Below are 23,105 nucleotides of genomic sequence, written 5' to 3'. Positions count from 1 at the left end.
ATAACTAAGACAAAGCAATCAAGAATTTTGGGTTTTCAAATAGGAATGATAAAAGCAACTCTTGGCTAGGCATGGGAATTGGGGTCACTATCCTTGTCTAATAACCATATCTTGACAATTATGAGGAACCAAACTCATTAAGTCTACTTCTAAACTTGAAGTACGTTAAATGGTTTGGTCAACATCAACCCATACGGTCTAACCTACCTACTAATTGACTTAGTAGTAGGTTAGTGTCAATGGCTATCAAATTAACCACTAAGGGTTCAAATCATCACATCTATTAGACCCAATGACTCAAGTTTACCCAATTCCCCTAGCCTAGGCCAAGAGTAAAGAGAACTACTCCATAATCAAAGTAAATAATTGATCAAACACATGGTAAGCATTAACAGAAGACATGTTCAAATCGTAATAAAATTGAAATCAACAAGTACCCACTAACAATTATCAACATACAATCATTCAAACAACACAATTAATCATAGAAATCATCAATGTAACATCAACAAGTCAAGATTCACAACATTCATGAAATGGGTATAAAATGACAATTGACAAGAATTCATAAAACTAACACAAGATCAAAGCAAATTATACTAAGGGATTCAAATTAAGCAATTAAAACTAGTAATTAACAAGATCCAATTCAAAATTCAACAAGGGAAGATCAAATTAAAGCTAGATCTAGAGAGGAACAAGGGTTTCTCTCTCTAGAAGAACAAAGAACCAAAAACTAGCTAAAAATTGTGTCTAAGTGTAAAATGAATGATCCCCCCCTTTCCCCCTAGCATCCTTGGGTCTTTTCCATGAAGAAACATCTTGAATTTGGGCCTGATGAGCCTCAGAAATCGCCAAGCACGATTTTCTTTAATGAGGTCACGTGCAGCTTTCCGCGCGTGCGTGCCATGCGTGCGTGCGCGCCGATTGCTTTTGTGATCCACGCGTGCGCGTCAGTGGATATTCTTTGGCCCGCACGGATGCGTCCATCCTTGCGCGTCGCTCCCAGCTATCCTCATCCACGCGTGCGCGTGGAGTGCACGTGCGCGCCACTGTTGAGTTTTCCAAAATCCAAATCTTCATGTTCCTTCCTCTTGTGTATACTTTCTTTCTCTCTTCTAGGCCATTCCTACCCTATTAATTCTGAAATCACTCAACAAATACATCACGGCATCGAATGGCAATAAAAGTGGATCAAAATATAGCATTTCTACGGCAAAATAAGCATGTTTTTCATCATGGAGCGATATTAGGAAGGGAACACAAAACCATGCATTTCTTGTGAATAAGTGTCAAAAATATTGACAAACCCCCCCCCCCAAATTCTACACAATATAAACCACAAAATTGGGGTTTATCACCTCGAACTAGAAAATGTAGAGATAGCATTTTTGTTGTGGTAGGCAAGTTTAGTAAAATGGCTCATTTCATTGCATGCCATAAAACTGATGATGCAACAAATATTCCTGATCTGTTCTTTAGAGAGGTTGTGTGGACATAAAATTTTTGAGTCATTTTTGGAAAGTATTATGGGGTAAATTGGGCAAAAAATTATTATACTCTACTACTTGTCATCCTCAGACTGATGGTCAAACTGAAATAGTAAATAGAATATTAGAGACCTTATTACGTGTTGTTGTTGGTAAGAATCTGAAAACTTGGGAAGCTTATTTCCCTTTTATTGAGTTTGCTTATAATACAACAATTCATTCTTCTACAACTTTTTTCCCTTTTGAACTTGTGTATAGTTTTAATCCTTTAACTGTTTTGAATTTATTACATTTGTCTTTGAGTGATCCTGTTAGTTTAGATGCTGATGAGCGGATATTTTATACGCTTTTTGGCATCATTTTCATATAGTTTTTAGTATGTTTTGTTTAAGTTTTATTAAGTTTTTATAGGTTTTAGTGTAAAATTCACATTTTTGGATTCTACTTTGAGTTTGTGTATTTTTGTGCAATTTTAGGTATTTTCTGACTGAAATTAAGGAGTTGGGGCAAAAGTCTGATTCAAAGATAGAGAAAGTGCTACAAATGCTGTCCGGATCTGATCTCCTTGCACTCGAAAGAGCTTTTCTGGAGCTACAGAGGTCCAAATGGAGCATTATCAACGGCTCTAGAAATCTAACATTCAGGGCTTTCTAGAAATATATAAAAGTTCATACTTTGCTTCAGAATTGAAGGCCCAAAACTGGCGTTCAACGCCAGCCTCCTACCTATTCTAGCGTCTAACACCCAAAAAAGACCCCCTAGCCAGCGTTCAACGCCCTAGAGGCCTCCTAGCACGTGGATATCAATCAAGCTCAATTCAAACACTCACCAAGTGGGCCCCAGAAGTGGATTTTAGCACTAAAAGACTGTTTTAACCTTCCTATGTAATCCTTAGTCATTAGCTTAGTATTTATTTGAGAACTTTTACAGTTTTAAGAGGAGGACTAGTCATATTTTGTTTTACACATTGTATTTTCTATCAGTATGAGTTTCTAAACCTCCTAGGTTGAAGGGAGGAGCTCTGCTGAGTTTTATGGATTAATAAGGTACTACTGTTCTATTTCAATTCGTCTTTGATTCTCTATTCTAAGATGTATTTTCGTTCTTCATCAATATGAATGTGTTGAACCGCACAAGGTTATCTCATTCTACATGGGTTTAGAGTGAGTCTTTCATCGGACAATGATGAACCACCAGCTTGATTATACATCTCTTAGACAGCTAATCCACGACTTCGTTGGGGACTTCTTGAAACATCAGTTCAGCCGAGGTATGGGGAGATTAGAGTCTTTGTGGTAGAGGCTAGAACCAAAGGCGCAGCATCCTCTAATCTGGAAGATTCGACCTTGTCTGTGACATTTTGAGTAGGATCACCAAGGAGAATGAACTGCAAGAGCTTCACCTTCAATCAAACTGGATTTGCACTAACCTTGGGGTTCAGATCTGGTGGAGTATTAGCGATCTCTTAAAAAAGACGTTAATCACATACAGCCTGTCATAGAAGAAATCATCCACAGTTGAAAAAGATAGTAAGACCGAAATTAATCCAGAAGAACAAAGCATCTCCAATCCTTAACCATCTTCTTATCACTGGTTATAATCAAACATAGTAATTCCATCTTATTCCAATTTTATGAGTTTAAACAAATCCAACAACTCTTCTATCCGCCTGACTAAGATCTACAAGATTCAAGATTACCATAGCTTGCTTCAAATCACAATCCTCATGGGATCGACCTTGACTCACTCAGGTATTACTTGGACAACCCAGTGCACTTGCTGGTTCAATAGTGTGAAGTGTAATTCTGCGCTACCAAGTTTTTGTCGTCGTTGCCAGGGATTGTTCAAGTTTGGACAACTAACGGATTATCTTGTTGCTTAGATTAGGTAATTTTCTTTTCTTTATAGGTTTAGTTTTATTCTATCTGAGTCTTTTATTTTCTTTTCAAAAATTTTTCAAAAACCTTTTCTTTATTTTATTTAATCTTTGTTTTTAATTTGAGTCTTTTGTTTTTTTCTTGTTGAATTTTCGAATTTCTTTGTGTCTTTTTCTAAATATTTTCAAAAATAGTCTCTTTTGTTTGAATCTTGTGTCAATCTTTAAGTTTGGTGTCTTCTTGTGTCTTTTCTTTAAATTTTTGAAAATTGTGTCTTTAGTTTTCAAAATTTTTAAGTTTGGTATCTTTTGCATGTTCTTGTTTTCTTTAAATTTTTTTATTTTTGTTCTTGGTGTTCTTCTTGATCTTCAAAGTGTTCTTGTTCTTCTTCTTATTTTGATCTTAAAATTTTTAAGTTTGGTGTCTCTTTGTGTTTTTCTTTGCAATTTTCGCACACTAGGTGTTCTTAGATCTAAAAATTTTAAGTTTGGTGTCTTTTTATTGTTTTTCTCTTTCTTCATTAAATTAAAAAATAAAAAAATAAAATATATTTTCTTATCTTTATCTCAATTTTCGAAAATTACAACAAGTTTTTCAAATTTTAATTTCAAAATCATTATCTTATCTTATCTCAGTTTTAAATTTCAAAATTCAAATCTTTTCAAAATCAAATCTTTTCAAAAATCATATCTTTTTCAAATCTTTATCTTATCTTGTTTCAAATTCAAAATTTAAAAATTTAAAATTCAAAATTCAAAAATCTTATCTTATCTTATTTCAAATTCAAAATTTAGAATTCAATTTCAAAATTTAAAATTTAAAATTTCAAATTTTAAAATCAAATCTTTTTCAAAAATCAAATTTCAAATCTTATCTTCTTCAAACTTCTTTTCAAATATTTTCTTGTAAAATTTGATTCTTTCTTATCTTATCTTCTTTTAAAATTTAAATTTCAAATCTTTTTAAATTAGAAACTAACTTTTTTATTTTGATTTCAAATCTTTTTATTAATTTAAAACTTATCCTTTCTTAACTTCCTTATCTTATCTTTCTTACCTAACTTATTTTATCTATAATTTAAAATCTTTTCTATCTTATCTTTCTTACCTAACTTATCTTCTTCTAAATTTAAAATCTTCTTCTATCTTATCTTATCTTCTTCTAAATCTTTTCTAAATTGGACAACTGACGAATTATCTTGTTGCTTAGATTGGGTAAATTTCCTTTTCTTTACAGGTTTAGTTTTATTTTATTTGAGTCTTTTATTTTCTATAAAAAAAAATAGTTTTCAAAAACCTTTTCTTTTCTTTATTTAATCTTTGTGTGTTGGTTTGAGTCTTTTGTTCTTGTTCTTGTTGTTGTTCGAATTTCTTTAAGTCTCTTTCTAAAAATTTTCAAAAATAGTGACTTTTATTTGAGTTTGTGTCAATTTTTATGTTTGGTGTCTTCTTGTGTCTTTTCTTTATAATTTTCAAAAATTGTGTCTTTAGTTTTCAAAATTTTTAAGTTTGGTGTCTTTTGTATGTTCTTGTTTTCTTTGAATTCTTTGAGTTTTGTTCTCGGTGTTCTTCTTGATCTTCAAAGTATTCTTATTTTTCTTCTTGTTTTGATCTTAAAATTTTTAAGTTTGGTGTCTCTTTGTGTTTTTATTTGCAATTTTCGCACACTAGGTGTCCTTAGATCTTAAAATTTTAAGTTATGTGTCTTTTTGCAGTTTTTCTCTTTCTTCATTAAATTCAAAAATAAAAGAATTATCTTCTTTATCTTTATTTTAATTAATTTTCAAAAATTTCAAATAAAATTTCAGATTTTTATTTCAAATTATTATCTTATCTTATCTTAATTTCAAATTTCAAATTCAAAAGTCAAAAATTTAAAATTCACTTTTCAAAATCTTATGTTATCTTATTTCAAATTTCAAAATCAAATCTTTTTCAAAAATCAAATTTCAAATCTTATCTTCTTCAACTTCTGTTCAAATCTTTTCTTTTAAAATTTGATTCTTTCTTATCTTATTTTTCTTTTAAAATTTAAATTTCAAATCTTTTTAAATTAGAAACTAACTTTTTTATTTTGATTTCAAATCTTTTTTATTTAAAACTTATCTTTTCTTAACTTCCTTATCTTAGCTTTCTTACCTAACTTATCTTATCTTTAATTTAAAATCTTTTCTATCGTATCTTCTTCTAAATTTTAAAATTAAATCTTTTTCAAATTTTTTCAATTCTTATCTTATCTTGTTGACTTTTTCAAATATTTTCAAAATCAAATCTTTTCTAATCTTCTATCTTATCTTGTTTTCAAATCCTTCTTAATTAGTTACTTGTTTTCTCTCTCTTCTTTTTCAAAACTTCCTAACTAATTCCTCTCTCTCTTCTAATTTTCGAAATTTCTTCTTATATTTCTCTCTCTTCTTTTTCGAAATTCGTCAATTAATTTTCAAATATTTTTAGTTAATTTACCTTTAATTTCGAATTTAATAAATAAATAAAACAAAAACAAAAATATTTTAATTCTTGCTTTTCTTTTACTTTTAATTTTCGAATTCTTCTTCTCTTTATTCGAATTATTCTTCTCCTTCTTCTATCTTTATTCTTCTTTCCTTTCTTCTTCACATTTCACAGGGAGTTCTTTGTTCTTGAACATAGAGCTCCCATTCTTCTTCTTTCTTTTTTTTCTTTTTCTTGTTTATGACCAAGAACAGAGATAAAGAGCCTATCTTTAAACCTAATCCTGATCCTGAGAAAACACTAAGGAGGCGTTTATAACAAGCTAAAGTACAACACTCCGGAAGAAACCTCTCAAAAAATTTCAAACAGGAAGTTGACAACATGGCAGTCGAGCCTAATCATGGAAGAGATGCAAGAAAGGTTCTTGGTGACTTCACCATGCCTACCTCTGATTTCTATGGCAGAAGCATCTCTGTACCTGCTATTGGAGTTAACAGCTTTGAGCTTAAGCCTCAGTTAGTCTCTCTTCTGTAACAGAATTGCAAGTTCCATGGACTTCCACTGGAAGATCCATACCAATTCCTGTCAGAATTCTTACAAATCTGTGACACTGTTAAGACCAATGGAGTGGATCCTGAGGTCTACAGACTTATGCTCTTTCCTCTGTAACAGAATTGCAAGTTCCATGGACTTCCACTGGAAGATCGACATCAGTTCCAAGCTAAATTCTTACAAATCTATGACACTATTAAGACCAACGGAGTGGATCCTGAAGTCTACAAGCTTATGTTCTTTCCCTTTGCTGTTAGAGACAGAGCTAAAATATGGTTGGATTCTCAACCTAAAGAGAGCCTAGACTCTTGGGAGAAGCTGGGCAATACTTTCTTGGCCAAATTTTTTCCTCCTCAAAGGATGAGCAAAATCAGAGTGGAAGTTTAAACCTTCAGACAAAAAGAAGGTGAATCCCTTTATCAAGCTTGGGAAAGATATAAGTAATTGATCAGGAGGTGTCCTCCTGACATGCTCTCAGAATAGTCTATCTTAGGAATTTTCTATGATGGTCTGTCTGAGATGTCAAAAATATCATTGGACAGCTCTATAGGTAGATCACTCCACTTGAAGAAAATGCCTGCAGAAGCAAGAGAACTCATTGAGATGGTTGCAAACAACCAATTCATGTACACCTCCGAGAGAAACCCTGTGAATAGTGGGGTCCCTCAGAAGAAAGGAGTTCTTGAAGTTGACACTCTAAATGCCATATTGCCTCAGAACAAGATCTTGACCCAGTAGGTCAATATGATCTCTCAGCATTTGAAAGGAATGCAAGCTGCAGCTGGCAGCACTCAGGAAGCTTCCTCTGAGGTAAAAGCGTATGATCCTGATCGACCCACCATGCAGGAGGTGAATTACATGGGAGAACCCTATCGAAACACCTACAACCCCTCATGGAGGAATCATCCTAACCTTTCATGGAAGGATCAACAGAAGCCTCAGCAAGGCTTCAATAATAATCAAGGTGGAAGGAACCAAAATAGGTTCAACAATAGGCCACCATTCCCATCTTCTCAAGGGAATATGGAGACAACTAAGCAGAACCTTTCTGACTTAGCCATTCTAGTCTCCAGCCTCTCTAAGACCACTCATAGTTTCATAACTGAAACAAGGTCCTCCATCAGAAATTTGGAGGTACAAATTGGTCAACTGAGCAAGAGAATCCCTGAGACTCCTCCTAACACTCTTCCTAGTAACACTGAAGTAAACCCAAGAGAAGAGTGCAAGGCCATCACCACTGAGGATGAGGCCGAATCTGGAGAGAATGGGATGGCATTGAATGCCAGTGAGGAAGACCTCACTGGGTGTTCAACACCCAAACTGGCCAAGAGCCTAGCGCTGAACGGCTGAAGAGAGAACTTTTGCGTGGTCTAGAAATTCGCAGATAAATCCTCGTTGCAAGTATAGCTTCTAAACCAACAAAAATCCTTTCTTAGAAACGTTTTGGTTGTCACAAGTAACAAACCCCTTTAAAATTGATAACCGAAGTATTTAAACCTCGGGTCGTCTTCTCAAGGAATTACAGGGAGGTATGTTCTTATTATTGGTTATGAGTTTTGTTAATTGGGGGTTTTTGAAATAAGGAGCAAGTAATTTAAATGACAAGAAAAATAAATTAATAATAATAAAATCTCTTGGCAAGGTATTAGAATTTGGAATTTCTATCCTAGTTATCCTTATCAGGTGTGATGAGAATTGGGTTTTAATCCCACTTAGTTAAGTCAAGTGGACTAATTAGCTTGATCCTCAAGTCCTAGTCAATCACCGTGGGAAGACTAGCTTTAGAGCGATCTAGATCAATTAGTAATCTGCCAACTTCGACCACTGCTGAGTTTGACAACTCAAGTGTTACCAATTACTTAACCAAAACCAAAAGGAAGAAAATATCTAAATTAAATTAAAAGTATTCATAAATAGAATAAAACGATCATAAACTGAAATACCTCAAATAATATTAATTAAGAAAATCATAACATGAATGTAGCATAAGCTAAATTGGAAAGATAAATATCAATTAAAGTAATAAAATAAAAGTAAAAAAATAAATTAAAGGAACATTGAACCTTTGATGAAGAAGAAATTATCCTAAATCCTAAAACTAAATCCTAAGAGAGAGGAGAGAACCTCTTTCTCTAAAAACTACATCTAAATTCTGAAAAGTGAATAATTGGAGACTCTCTTTGAATGGATGCATTCCCCCACTTTATAACCTCTAATCTGTGCCTTCTGGACTTGGATCTGGGCCAAAAAGGTTTCAAAAATCGCTGGGAGCATTTTCTGTAATTTCTGGTGCATGATGTCTCTCACGCGTCCGCGTGGGTCACGCGGTCGCGTCATTTGGAGTTTTCCTTATCACGCGTTTGCTTCGCTCATGCGTCCGTGTCATCTGTGTTCTACTCATGGCGCGCGTCCGCATCAGTCACGCATTCGCGTCACTGTCTTTTCGCGCTAGGCATGCGGCCGCGTCGTCCATGCATTCGCGTTGCTGCCAGTTTCTTCAAAAACTCCATTTTGTGATTTCCTTCCATTTTTGTATGTTTTCTTTCCATCCTTTAAGTCATTCCTGCCTTAGAAGATCTGAAACTTCTCAACACACAAATCACGGCATCGAATGGTAATAAAGGGTAATTAAAATAAATAATTTCAAAGCATAGGAAACATGTATTTCACATATATCACATAATAAGGAAGGGAAAGTAAAACCATGCAATTTACATGAATAAGTGAGTGAAGGATTGAATAAATCACCTAAATTGAGCACAATATATATCATAAAATATGGGTTTATCAACCTCCCCACACTTAAACAATAGCATGTCCTCGTGCTAAGTCCAAGATAAAGAGTAAGGTAAGGTTAAAGTGGTGGAATCACATGCAATGCAATCTATCCTAAATGCAACTACCTAAATGAATCATGCAATTCTAATTGTTATTCACTTGTATATAAAACTTACATGTAGTAATTAATTCACATTCTCAAGGAATCATATATGCATAGCCAACCTTAGATAATGTTAAAGCACTTTTACAATTGAGATGGGTAAAAATATTTTTCAAACTTGCAAGACAATTAACAATTTAAGCAGAGATATATGGTGATGAGCTATTGAACCCTCACTGGATTTTGTGTTTACTCTCTAGTCACTCAGTGTTTATTGGGTTAATCACTCTATTCTTCTTTTTATCCTTACTTTTTATAACTTTGTTCTTTATCTAACCAATCAACAATTATAGAATACAGACATACAAAAATCATGAGGTCTATTTCAAGGTTGTAATGGGGCCAAGGTAAAGGTAAGGGTATTTGTATAAGGCTAAGTGAGCTAATAAGTGATCCTTGATTAGTCTAAGATCTCACCTAACTTACATATTTTGCAATTCAAAGTTTCTTAACCTATTTGCCCAACTTTTCTCACTTTGTACTGCAAGCTCATGCATTAACTTTAATTTTATCCCATGTGCATTGATTCTTTTTTATTTTGCAGTTGGGAAATTTTTTGTGTCCCCTTCGAAAATAAAATAATTTTTTTTAATGCACATGGTAATTCAATTGTTTTGATTTCACATGAGCATGCTTTCCAAATTTCTGAAATAATTAATTAATTTTTTTTAATTCCTACTTTGTTTCTATCATCCCATGTTCCCATAAAATACCCTACACTTAAATAATACACAATTTCTATCTTAAGCTAACCAAGGATTCAACTTGGGATTTTTATTTTGTTTTTCTGCTTAAGGCTAGTAATGTGGTTTATAGAACAAGATGGGATTAAAAAGCTCAAGGGGGGCTAACAAGGGTAATGTAAAAGGTAGGCTAATTTGGGATAAGTGAGGAAAATTCAAATGATGGCCTCAATCATCTCTTAGTATGCATCTATATTCTAAATTGGACATATAGATTAAAACAAAGCAAAGAACATCAGAATAAAAAGAAGGGCGAAACACACAGGAATAAAAATTATGGTTTGAATGTAACCATACAATTAAGCTCAAAACTCACAGGTTGTGTATTTTCTAGCTCAAAAATCATATATCAGTTATACATGTCATGCAAGTTGAATTTAAGAGTTCCCATTATTCTCAATGTAAAAATTTTTTGGGTGGCTTTAAAGTTTTAGTGTTCCTCCTTGATGAAATGTTGTTAACTAACTAACATGTTATGTTCTATATACAAGGTGTGTGGATTGTTTTTGATTATGTTAAAGTCTCTAGTTTACTTCCTTTTTATTTTCAATTTAAACCAAACTATCATATGCTAAAAGGGGTAAACTATACTAATTAATCCACATATTCTATAACTAATAAGTTTAGAATTACAACTAAACTAAATGGCAAAAATATAAACTTAAAGTGCAAAATGCAGAAATAAAAGTAAAAACACATGAAAAGAACAATGTATAAGTACTAAAAGATAAAAATAGAAATAAAGATAAAAATACAGAAAAATAACCAAAAAAAAATAAAAGAGTCTGTAGTGGTTCACCAAAAAGATACGCCAGAGATGGCGACTCCCCACACTTAAAATAAAGCATCGTCCTCGATGCTCACTCAAGTCGGGTGTGAATGAGTGTCATCACTGGAAGGATGGGCTGCTGGAGTCTCGGTGGTGGCCTGAGGATCTGCAGACTGGATAAGGGTAGGAGGATCTGTCTGCTGCAGCGGAGGCTCTGACTGAATAGGAATCTCGGGATCTGCGGCCTGTATCTGGTGTGGCTCCTCCTGCTGTGGCGCAGCCTGCTCCGGGCCTGCCTGCTCAGCCTGGGCATGTGTCTCCTCCTCATGAACACTCGCCTCCGCCTCAGATGTGTCAGAAGGGGTGTCAGGCTCGGAGGGGATGTCGCCGCCGGATCGGATCATCAACTTGAGGTGCTCATAGCGTCGCTTGTTGCGACGCTCCATACGGTCCAAGCAAGCGAAGAGTCGATGCACCAAATGGTAAATAGGCTCAGGAGTAGGTGGAGGTGCAGTGGGTGGGGCTGGTGCAGCAGTGGAAGAAGAGGGGGCAGCTGAAGGCGTGACTGTCTCAGCAGAAACGGTGAGGAATGGAGGTGTATAGCCTAAAGCCCAAAACTTCCTGCTGTGAGGGATAATCTTCTTGCAGTCCACAACAGGTGGCTTCTCATCAACATCCTCCCAAGGCACGTCAGCTCGACGGCCTAGCTGGGTAACCAGGTAAGGGAAAGGAAGGGTGCCTCTGATATTGACCCTGGCCATAAAGTACCGGATGAATCGTGGGAGGTACAGGTCCTTACCCTCCATCACACACCAGAGAAGGGTGATCATAGTGGCAGGCAGCTCCGTCTCATGAGTGCTCGGCATAAAAAAGTTGCTCTGGATCTGGTGCCAGAGCCGAGCCTCATCATTTAGATACATCAGCTTGATTCCCTTAGGCATGGTGGTGTTCTTACCCATGACCCATGGGACAGTAGGGTCAAGGGCTATCCTCTCCTTGATAGCATCCCAGTCGAATCTCAGAAACCTCATATCCTCTTCAGCCTTTTGGTAACCGTCAGGCTGATCTGACTTAGGCTGAAGGCGCAGAATATCCTCAATGGCCTCTTCAGTGACCAGTATCTGTTTCCCTCTGAGGTGCACTGCATCCAGGGAAGTCTTGAAATAATTGCAGTAAAACTCTCTTACCCAGGAAGCATTGACCTCAGTCAGATTTCTTTCCAAGAAGAATCAGCCTCTCTGTTTGATATGATCGGAGGTGTACTACTGTAGTTCCTCTGGTATTTTCAAAGTCCTCTCCAGGTACAGATTTCTGGAGGTAGCAAACACTGGATACTTCAGCTCACAGTATCGGTTTGCAAACTTAATTGGATCATTGGCAGGGAGGAGCTAGTCAGCCTTCTCCTGCGGGGTAAAGTGCTTTTCCCGCCAGGAGTCATCATGCATAATCTCCAGGATAGATATAGAGGATTCACCTCTTTTCCCTTTGCCAGTGGTAGCCTTGCCTTTTCCCTTTCTTTGAGGGTCAGACATCCTGAAAAACAGAAATCTAGGATATAATAAAAGCAAGAAAACAAGTAGGCAAATAACAAGATAAGCACATAGTGGCAAAGGAGCAGTAGAATTATGAAATGAGTTGAATAATTGTGTATTTTGGATTGTTTCAGAGTTAAAAATTGGGGATGAGAAATCACAATCCACAATATTTTATGAGTGGAATACTTGTTAAGTAGGAGCAACAATAATCATGCCATGAGTGAAAAAGTTGAAAGAGTTAGTTTAAAAGCAGAGGGGAAAGTTAGAAAGTTAAAAGTGGGTAAAATTGAAAAAGAGGTTAGAAAGCGAAAATCAGTGAGTTAGTAAAAAGAAAGTCAGAGTAAGTAGCATGATGATTGGTTTCTAAGTAACAAGAATTTCACAATTTTAAGCAACAGACAACTCATATTCAAGCAAGAAAATCAAGTTGTTGATGATTCATATAGATATAGAAATAGCGAAAAAGTGAAATCTAATCATCAATAATGTGATTTATTAACCGGGAAAACAGAGGAATAAGAATGCTGGCTCATGCACTCATGAATTGGTTTGGTAAAAGCTGAGGAGTGCCAAATTCAAATTGCCAAAACCAAAACATGAATGAAAATCAAAACAATGTTACAGAAAATTGGGCAGCATTCCGGCTAAAATTGGATGTTCCCGAAAAATAAACAGCAAGCAGAATAGTTCATATAAATTAAAATAAAGCTGTAATTACATATACAGAATATAAACATAAAAAAGCAGTGTAAAAAGCAGCATGAAACAGTAAAGAACAGCATGTGAACATGATTAACATCACAACAACAGTAAAATTGCGAAAATTATAAAACAAGTAGCACGAACAACGCAATTAATCAGGCCTAAATCCACTAACTACATCCTAGCTACCTAACCACCTAGAATCCACTACAACAATAATCTCTAACTATCCTAAATTTAAACATAACCGAAAAAAAATATATGCAAATAATTATGAATGAAAGAAAGGTAGCATTCGGCAGAACCTGGTAGGCGTATGAACTAAGATAGGGAATTGAGAAATGGCGGGGGTGTGGTTGCGGTGGTGCTGGGAGGGGCACGGTGGCGGAACAGAGCGGTTGGCGCGCCGGTCGGTGGCTGTTCGGTGGCAGGGTTAGTTTCGGGTAGGGTTTAGTAGTGGAGGGGGAGTGGTAATGGTGGGAGGCAGTGCTGGTGGCGCGGTGGGGGTGGCTAGCCGTAGTGGGGGCAGCGGTGGTGCAGGGAGGAAGAGAGAGAAAAAGGGGAAGGAAAGAAGAAGGAAAGAAAGGGGAGAGGGGGGTGGGTGTCGCGGTGGAAAGAAGGAAAAAAGACTAGCTTTAGAGCGATCTAGATCAATTAGTAATCTGCCAACTTCGACCACTATTGAGTTTGACAACTCAAGTGTTACCAATTACTTAACCAAAGCCAAAAGGAAGAAAATATCTAAATTAAATTAAAAGCATTCATAAATACCACATTACTAGCCTTAAGCAGAAAAACAAAATAAAAATCTCAAGTTGAATCCTTGGTTAGCTTAAGATAGAAATTGTGTATTATTTAAGTGTAGGGTATTTTATGGGAACATGGGATAATAGAAACAAAGTAGGAATTAAAAAAAATAATTAATTATTTCAGAAATTTGGGAAGCATGCTCATGTGAAATCAAAATAATTGAATTACCATGTGCATTAAAAAAAAGGCGTGTGACGCGATCGCATCGCTAAAGCATTCGTGTTAGTCGTGAAAAACCCTTCCCACGCGTCCGCGTCAATCATGCACACGCGTGATCTGGAAATCGGCGTAAAAATACAACGCCCAGAAATCTGGGCTGGAATCGTGCGGCTGTTGTGCGTTTAGCACAAAAGGGCCCACGCGTTCGCGTCCATCACGCGAACGCCTCACTTGCAAAACACCCATCCCACGCGAAAGCGTGTATGACGCGTTCGCATCGCGTGGATCGCACAACACCCCAAAGGAGATAGAGAGTTGCGCTGAAACGACGCTGGAATTGTGTGTTTAGCACAATTTCTAGCGACGCGGTCGCATGCCTCACGCGACCGCGTCATTCATCCAAATACCCATTCCATGCGATCGCATCACTCACGCAATCGCGTCAACCCCCATTCCACCCTAGCCACGCGATCGCATGCCACACGCGTTCGCGTGGATTCAAATTCATTAACCCCGAGTCACGCAAAACCCTACCCCATCGCACCCCCATTCCCTTTCCCCCCAACCACCCTCTGCTCCCTCTCTCCTTCCCACCCTCCTCAAACCTCCACCACCACCGAACCACCAGCGACCGCCCAGAACCACCGCGGCGCCACCAGCACCGCCTCCCACCATTACCACTCCCCCTCCACCACTAAACCCTACCCGAAACTAACCCTGCCACCGAACAGCCACCGACCGTCGCGCCAACCGCCCTGTTCCGCCACCGTGCCATCGTGCCCCCTCCCAGCACCACCGTAACCACACCCCCGCTATCTCTCAATTCCCTAGCTTAGTTCAAACGCCTACCAGGTTCTGCCGAACACTACCTTTATTTCATTCAAAATTATTTGCATATATTTTTTTTTAGTTATGTTTAAATTTAGGATAGTTAGAGATTTATGTTGTAGTGGATTCTAGGTGGTTAGGTAGCTAGGATGTGGTTAGTGGATTTAGGCCTGATTAATTGCGCTGTTCGTGTTACTTGTTTTATAATTTTCGTAATTCTGCTGTTGCTGTGATGTTAATCATGTTCACATGCTGTTCTTTACTATTTCATGCTGCTTTTTACACTGCTTTTTCATGTTCATATTCTGTATATGTAATTACAGCTTTATTTTAATTTATATGAACTATTCTGCTTGCTATTTATTTTCCGGGAACATCCAATTTTAGCCGGAATGCTGCCCAATTTTCTGTAACATTATTTTGATTTTCATTTATGTTTTGGTTTTGGCAATTTGAATTTGGCACTCCCCAGCTTTTACCAAACCAATTAATGAGTGCACAGGCCAGCATTCTTATTCCTCTGTTTTTCCGGTTAATAAATCACATTATTGATGATTAGATTTCACTTTTTCGCTATTTCTATATCTATATGAATCATCAACAACTTGATTTCCTTGCTTGAATATGAGTTGTCTGTTGCTTAAAATTGTGAAATTCTTGTTACTTAGAAACCAATCATCATGCCACTTACTCTGACTTTCTTTTTACTAACTCATTGATTTTCGCTTTCTAACCTCTTTTTCAATTTTACCTACTTTTAACTTTCTAACTTCCCCCTCTGCTTTTAAACTAACTCTTTCAACTTTTTCACTGATGGCATGGTTATTGTTGCTCCTACTTAACAAGTATTCCACTGATAAAATATTGTGGATTGTGATTTCTCATCCCCGATTTTTAACTCTAAAACAATCCAAAATACACAATTATTCAACTCATTTCATAATTCTATTGCTCCTTTGCCACTATGTGCTTATCTTGTTATTTGCCTACTTGTTTTCCTGCTTTTATTATATCCTCGTTTCTGTTTTTCAGGATGTCTGACCCTCAAAGAAAGGGAAAAGGCAAGGCTACCACTGGCAAATGGAAAAGAGGTGAATCCTCTATGTCTATCCTGGAGATTATGCATGATGACTCCTGGTGGGAAAAGCACTTTACCCCGCAGGAGAAGGCTGACCAGCTCCTCCCTGCCAATGATCCAATTAAGTTTGCAAACCGATACTGTGAGCTGAAATATCCAGTGTTTGCTACCTCCAGAAATCTGTACCTGGAGAGGACTTTGAAAATTCCAGAAGAACTACAGCAGTACACCTCCGATCAGATCAAACAGAGAGGCTGGTTCTTCTTGGAAAGAAATCTGACTGAGGTCAATGCTTCCTGGGTAAGAGAGTTTTACTGCAATTATTTCAAGACTTCCTTGGATGCAGTGCACCTCAGAGGGAAATAGATACTGGTCACTGAAGAGGCCATTGAGGATATTCTGCGCCTTCAGCCTAAGTCAGATCAGCCTGACGGTTACCAAAAGGCTGAAGAGGATATGAGGTTTCTGAGATTCGACTGGGATGCTGTCAAGGAGAGGATAACCCTTGACCCTACTGTCCCAAGGGTCATGGGTAAGAACACTACCATGCCTAAGGGAATCAAGCTGATGTATCTAAATGATGAGGCTCGGCTCTAGCACCAGATCCGGAGCAACTTTGTTATGCCGAGCACTCATGAGATGGAGCTACCTGCCACTATGATCACCCTTCTTTGGTGTGTGATGGAGGGTAAGGACCTGTACCTCCCACAATTCATCTGGCACTTTATGGCCAGGGTCCATATCAGAGGCACCCTTCCTTTCCCTTACCTGGTTACCCAGCTAGGCCGTCGAGCTGACGTGCTTTGGGAGGATGCTGATGAGAAGCCACCTGCTGCGGACTGCAAGAAGTTATCCCTCACAGCAGGAAGTTTTGGGCTTTCGGCTATACACCTCCATTCCTCACCGCTTCTGCTGAGACAGCCACGCCTTCAGCTGCCCCCTCTTCTTCCACTGCTGCACCAGCCCCACCCACTGCACCTCCACCTGCTCCTGAGCCTATTTACCATTTGGTGCATCGACTATTCGCCCGCTTGGACCGTATGGAGCGTCGCAACAAGCAACGCTATGAGCACCTCAAGTTGATGATCCGATCCGGCAGCGACATCCCCTCCGAGCCTGACACCCCTTCTGACACATCTGAGGCGGAGGCGAGCGCTCATGAGGAGGAGACACATGCCCAGGCTGAGCAGGTAGGCCCGGAGCAGGCTGCACCACAGCAGGAGGAGCCACACTAGATACAGACCACAGATTCCGAGATTCCTATTCAGTCAAAGCCTCCGCTGCAGCAGACAGATCCTCCTACCCTTATCTAGTCTGCAGATCCTCAGGCCACCACTGAGACTCCAGCAGCCCATCCTTCCAGTGATGACACTCCTTCACACCCAGCTTGAGTGAGCATCGAGGACGATGCTTTATTTTAAGTGTGGGGAGGTCGCCATCTCTGGCGTATCTTTTTGGTGAACCACTACAGACTCTTTTATTTTATTTTGGTTATTTTTCTATATTTTTATCTTTATTTCTATTTTTACCTTTCAGTACTTATACATTGTTCTTTTCATGTGTTTTTACTTTTATTTCTGCATTTTGCACTTTAAGTTTATATTTTAGCCATTTAGTTTAGTTGCAATTCTAAACTTATTAGTTATAGAATATGTCGATTAATTAGTATAGTTTACCCCTTTTAGCATATGATAGTTTGGTTTAAATTGAAAATAAAAAGGAAGTAAACTAGAGACTTTAACATAATCAAAAACAATCCACACACCTTGTATATAGAACATAACATGTTAGTTAGTTAACAACATTTCATCAAGGAGGAACACTAAAACTTTAAAGCCACCCAAAAAAATTTTTACATTGAGAATAATGGGAACTCTTAAATTCTACTTGCATGACATGTAAAACTGATATATGATTTTTGAGCTAGAGAACACACAGCCTGTGAGTTTTGAGCTTAATTGTATGGTTACATTCAAACCATAATTTTTATTCCTGTGTGTTTCGCCCTTCTTTTTATTCTGATGTTCTTTGCTTTGTTTTAATCTATATGTCCAATATAGAATATAGATGCATACTAAGAGATGATTGAGGCCATCATTTGAATTTTCCTCACTTATCCCAAATTAGCCTACCTTTTACATTACCCTTGTTAGCCCCCCTTGAGCTTTTTAATCCCCTCTTATTCTATAAACTGCATTACTAGCCTTAAGTAGAAAACAAAATAAAAATTCCAAGTTGAATCCTTGATTAGCTTAACATAGAAATTGTGTATTATTTAAGTGTAGGGTATTTTATGGGAACATGGGATGATAGAAACAAAGTAGGAATTTAAAAAAATTAATTAATTATTTCAGAAATTTGGGAAGCATGCTCATGTGAAATCAATACAATTGAATTACCATGTACATTAAAAAATTATTTTATTTTCTAAGGGGACACAAAAAATTCCCCAATTGCAAAATAAAAAAGAATCAATGCACATGGGACAAAATTAAAGTTAATGCATGAGCTTACAGTACAAAGTGAGAAAAGTTGGGCAAATAGGTTAAGAAACTTTGAATTGCAAAATATGTATGTTAGGTGAGATCTTAGACTAATCAAGGATTCACTTATTAGCTCACTTAGCCTTATACATATACCCTTACCTTTACCTTGGCCCCATTACAACCTTGAAAAAGACATCATGATTTTTGTATGTCTGTATTCTATAATTGTTGATTGGTTAGATGAAGAACAAAGTTATAGAAAGTAAGGATAAAAAGAAGAATAGAGTGATTAACCCAATAAACACTGAGTGACTAGAGAGTAAACACAAAATCCTGTGAGGGTTCAATAGCTCATCACCATATATCTCTGCTTAAATTGTTAATTATCTTGCAAGTTTGAAAAATATTTTTACCCATCTCAATTGTAAAAGTGCTTTAACATTATCAAAGGTTGGCTATGCATATATGATTCCTTGAGAATGTGAATTAATTTAACTACATGTAAGTTTTATATACAAGTGAATAACAATTAGAATTGCATGATTCATTTAGGTAGTTGCATTTAGGATAGATTGCATTGCATGTGATTCCACCACTTTAACCTTACCTTACTCTTTATCTTGGACTTAGCATGAGGACATGCTATTGTTTAAGTGTGGGGAGGTTGATAAACCCATATTTTATGATATATATTGTGCTCAATTTAGGTGATTTATTCAATCTATCACTCACTTATTCATGTAAATTGCATGGTTTTACTTTCCCTTCCTTATTATGTGATATATGTGAAATACATGTTTCCTATGCTTTGAAATTATTTATTTTAATTACCCTTTATTACCATTCGATACCGTGATTTGTGTGTTGAGAAGTTTCAGATCTTCTAAGGCAGGAATGACCTAAAGGATGGAAAGGAAACATACAAAAATGGAAGAAAAGCACAAAATAGAGTTTTTGAAGAAACTGGCAGCGACGCGAACGCATGGACGACGCGGCCGCATGCCTAGCGCGAAAAGACAGTGACGCGAACGCGTGACTGACGCGGACACGTGCCATGAGCAGAACACAGATGACGCGGACGTATGACCGAAGCGAACGCGTGATAAGGAAAACTGCAGATGACGCGACCGCGTGACCCACGCGGAGGCGTGACAGACGCCACGCACCAGAAATTACAGAAAACGCTCCCAGCAATTTCTGAAACCCTTTTTGGCCCAGATCCAAGTCCAGAAGGCACAGATTAGAGGTTATAAAGTGGGGGAATGCATCCATTTAAAGAGAGTCTCCAATTTTTCACTTTTCATAGTTTAGATGTAGTTTTTAGAGAGAGAGGTTCTCTCCTCTCTCCTCTCTCTTAGGATTTAGTTTTAGGATTTAGAATTATTTCTTCTTCATCAAAGGTTCAATGTTCCTTTAATTTATTTTTTTACTTTTATTTTATTACTTTAATTGATATTTATCTTTCCAATTTAGCTTATGCTACATTCATGTTATGATTTTCTTAATTAATATTATTTGAGGTATTTCAGTATTTCATCGTTTTATTCTATTTATGAATGCTTTTAATTTAATTTAGATATTTTCTTCCTTTTGGCTTTGGTTAAGTAATTGGTAACACTTGAGTTGTCAAACCCAGCAGTGGTCGAAGTTGGCAGATTACTAATTGATCTAGATCGCTCTAAAGCTAGTCTTCCCACGGGGATTGACTAGGACTTGAGGATCAAGCTAATTAGTCCACTTGACTTAACTAAGTGGGATTAAAACCCAATTCTCATCACACCTGATAAGGATAACTAGGATAGAAATTCCAAATTCTAATACCTTGCCAAGAGATTTTATTATTATTAATTTATTTTTCTTGTCATTTAAATTACTTGCTCCTTATTTCAAAAACCCCCCAATTTACAAAACTCATAACCAATAATAAGAACATTCTCCCTGCAATTCCTTGAGAAGACAACCCGAGGTTTAAATACTTCGGTTATCAATTTTAAAGGGGTTTGTTACTTGTGACAACCAAAACATTTGTAAGAAAGGATTTTTGTTGGTTTAGAAGCTATACTTGCAACGAGGATTTATCTGCGAATTTCTAGACCACGCAAAAGTTCTCTCTTCAAAATGGCGCCGTTGCCGGGAAATTGTAAACGTGTGCCTTATTATTGGTTATTGTAAATATTTTTCTTTTACTTGTTTATTTATTTTTGTTTTTCTCTTTTATATTTTTAGCCACTATGAATTCTCACCCCTCTTGCTTTGAGTTTGGTTCTAATATTGTTGAAAGGAGTGAAAGCTATAACAGGAATATGCATCAAGGTCTAAGCAATCAAAGATGGATGGAGCCAAGAGGATCTGATCAACCCTTTTTGCAACAACACCCTCCAAGATATCATGGACAAAGACCATTCAACAATGTATACCAAGCTGATAGATATGGTGGACAACCTTGTAACTACCAACAAGCCCCACCATGTGCCTATAGACCATCCTCTCAATATAACTTTGAACCACCACACTCACAAGCTCCTTTTCACCATTCACCATCATATGATCCTTATTTACCCCAATCCCAATTCCAATTTTTGTCTTACCACGCGTGCGCGTCGTCCACGTCTTCGCGTCACTTGTGCAGTTTCCAATCCGCGTGGTCGCGTGAGCCATGCGTCCGCGTCACTGCAATTTCCTCTATGTCGTGTGGTCGCGTGAGCCATGCGTCCGCGTCACTTCTCGCTGGTCATCTCCTTAATTTCTTGTGTTCCTTCCGTTTTTTTGCAAGCTTCCTTTCTAATCTCCAAGTCATTTATGCCCTATAAAGCCTGAAACAATTAACACACAGATCACGACATCGAATGGAATGAAGAAGAATTAAAATACAAAATTAAAAGTCTCTAGGAAGTAAGTTTTCAACCATAAAGTATTTTTAGGAAGGAATTATAAATGCATGCTTATTTAATGAATAAGTGGGTAAAGATTTGATAAAACCACACAATTAAGCACAATATAAACCATAAAATAGTGGTTTATCAACCTCCCCACACTTAGTCATTAGCATGTCCTCATGCTTAGTTGAAGGAGATAAAATAAATGAGTAGGAACAAGTAAAACTCATGCAATGCAACGTAAACTATATATGTGAGTGCAACTATATGATTGTTGTCCACTTGGTCAAAAGTAAATAAGCTCTTCAAGACAATCACAAATCAAATTCCACTAATTCAATTCTTATACAGTAAAAACAGATAAAAATGCGAGAAGGTGGCTCATGAAAGCAGGGAACATAGAACTCAAGCATTGAACCCTCACTGATGATGTATGTATGCTCTAATCTCTCTAGTGTATAGGGTAATCACTCTATCCTTCTCTAATCATGCTTTCTAATTTTTGTTTTTCACCTAACCAATCAACAATATTTAATATACCAATGCAAACATCATGAGGTCTTTTCAAGGTTGTAATGGGGCCAAGGTAAGGGTACGGGTATATATATGGCTAAGTAAGCTTATAAATTGAATCTTTAATTAACCCAAGCTTTCACCCACACATATGTACATTCTATATAACTTAAATTTCATACCTAGCTACCTAAAATTTTTCTTTCACATTCCTTACTCATGTATTAACTTTTATTTTAATTTTATCATACATGCATTGATCTTTGAATTCTTAAATTAACATTGGGGTAATTTTGTTCTCTTATTTAATTATTGAATATTTTTGGATTTTTTTTAACATAAATATAAAAATAAACATAGCTTATCAATGCACATAGATTTTTAATTATTATAATTTCACATGAGTAGGTACCCAAATTCCCATTATATCATCATGACACATTCCCTTATTATCTTTTGTTCCCACAATTTTTCCCATACTTAATTAACACACAATTCTATCTTAAGCTAACCAAAGATTCAATTGGGATATAAGATTGTTTTTCTGCTTAAGGCTAGTGATGTGGTAAAATAAAGAACAAATAAGATTTAAAAGCTCAAAGTGGCTAACAAAGGTAACTTGAGGGGTAGGCTTAATTTGGATAAGTGAGCTAAACAAATAATGGCCTCAATCATATGCAAGCATATAAATATATTAAACATTGGACATATAGGATGAAACAAAATATAAATTACAATCATAGAGAAGTAAACACAAAAGAACAAAATAATTATGGTTAAATAATGTAACCATGTATAAAGGCTCAAATCTCACAGGTTGTGTGTTCTTTAGCTCAAAAACCATGTTCCAAATACAACTTCAAGCAAATTTAACATAAAATTTTTAATTAAAATTAGTGAAATTTTGTAAAATAGGGTCCTAGAAGAAACTTATTGTCTTTTCAATCAAGTGGAACATGCATGCAACTAATCTATTACTATGCAATTTATCCTATTCTACAAAAGAGAAAAAAATACTAACTAAATATCCTACTTTATTGGTGTTAGGGAAGAGAAATTACCTCCAGAAGTCAGGTACTGACCGACCTCCCCACACTTAAGGCTTTGCACCGTCTTCGGTGCCATCTGTCAGCAACAAGGGTGGGCTGGTAGCAGTATCTCCACAGTCAGGACCGTCATGGCTCCCTGTGCTGGTAAAGGAAGTGGAGTCCGGGGTGTCTGAGTCCTTGAATTTTCCCATAATCAGCTCCTTGAGGTATGTGAATCGGCGCTTGTTACGGCGCTCTCTAAGCTTTG

Source organism: Arachis ipaensis, chromosome B06, assembly GCF_000816755.2.
Source record: "Arachis ipaensis cultivar K30076 chromosome B06, Araip1.1, whole genome shotgun sequence".
Classification (NCBI taxonomy): domain Eukaryota; kingdom Viridiplantae; phylum Streptophyta; class Magnoliopsida; order Fabales; family Fabaceae; genus Arachis; species Arachis ipaensis.
The sequence above is the reverse complement of the archived record's forward strand: the minus strand, read 5'-3'. Positions refer to the sequence as shown.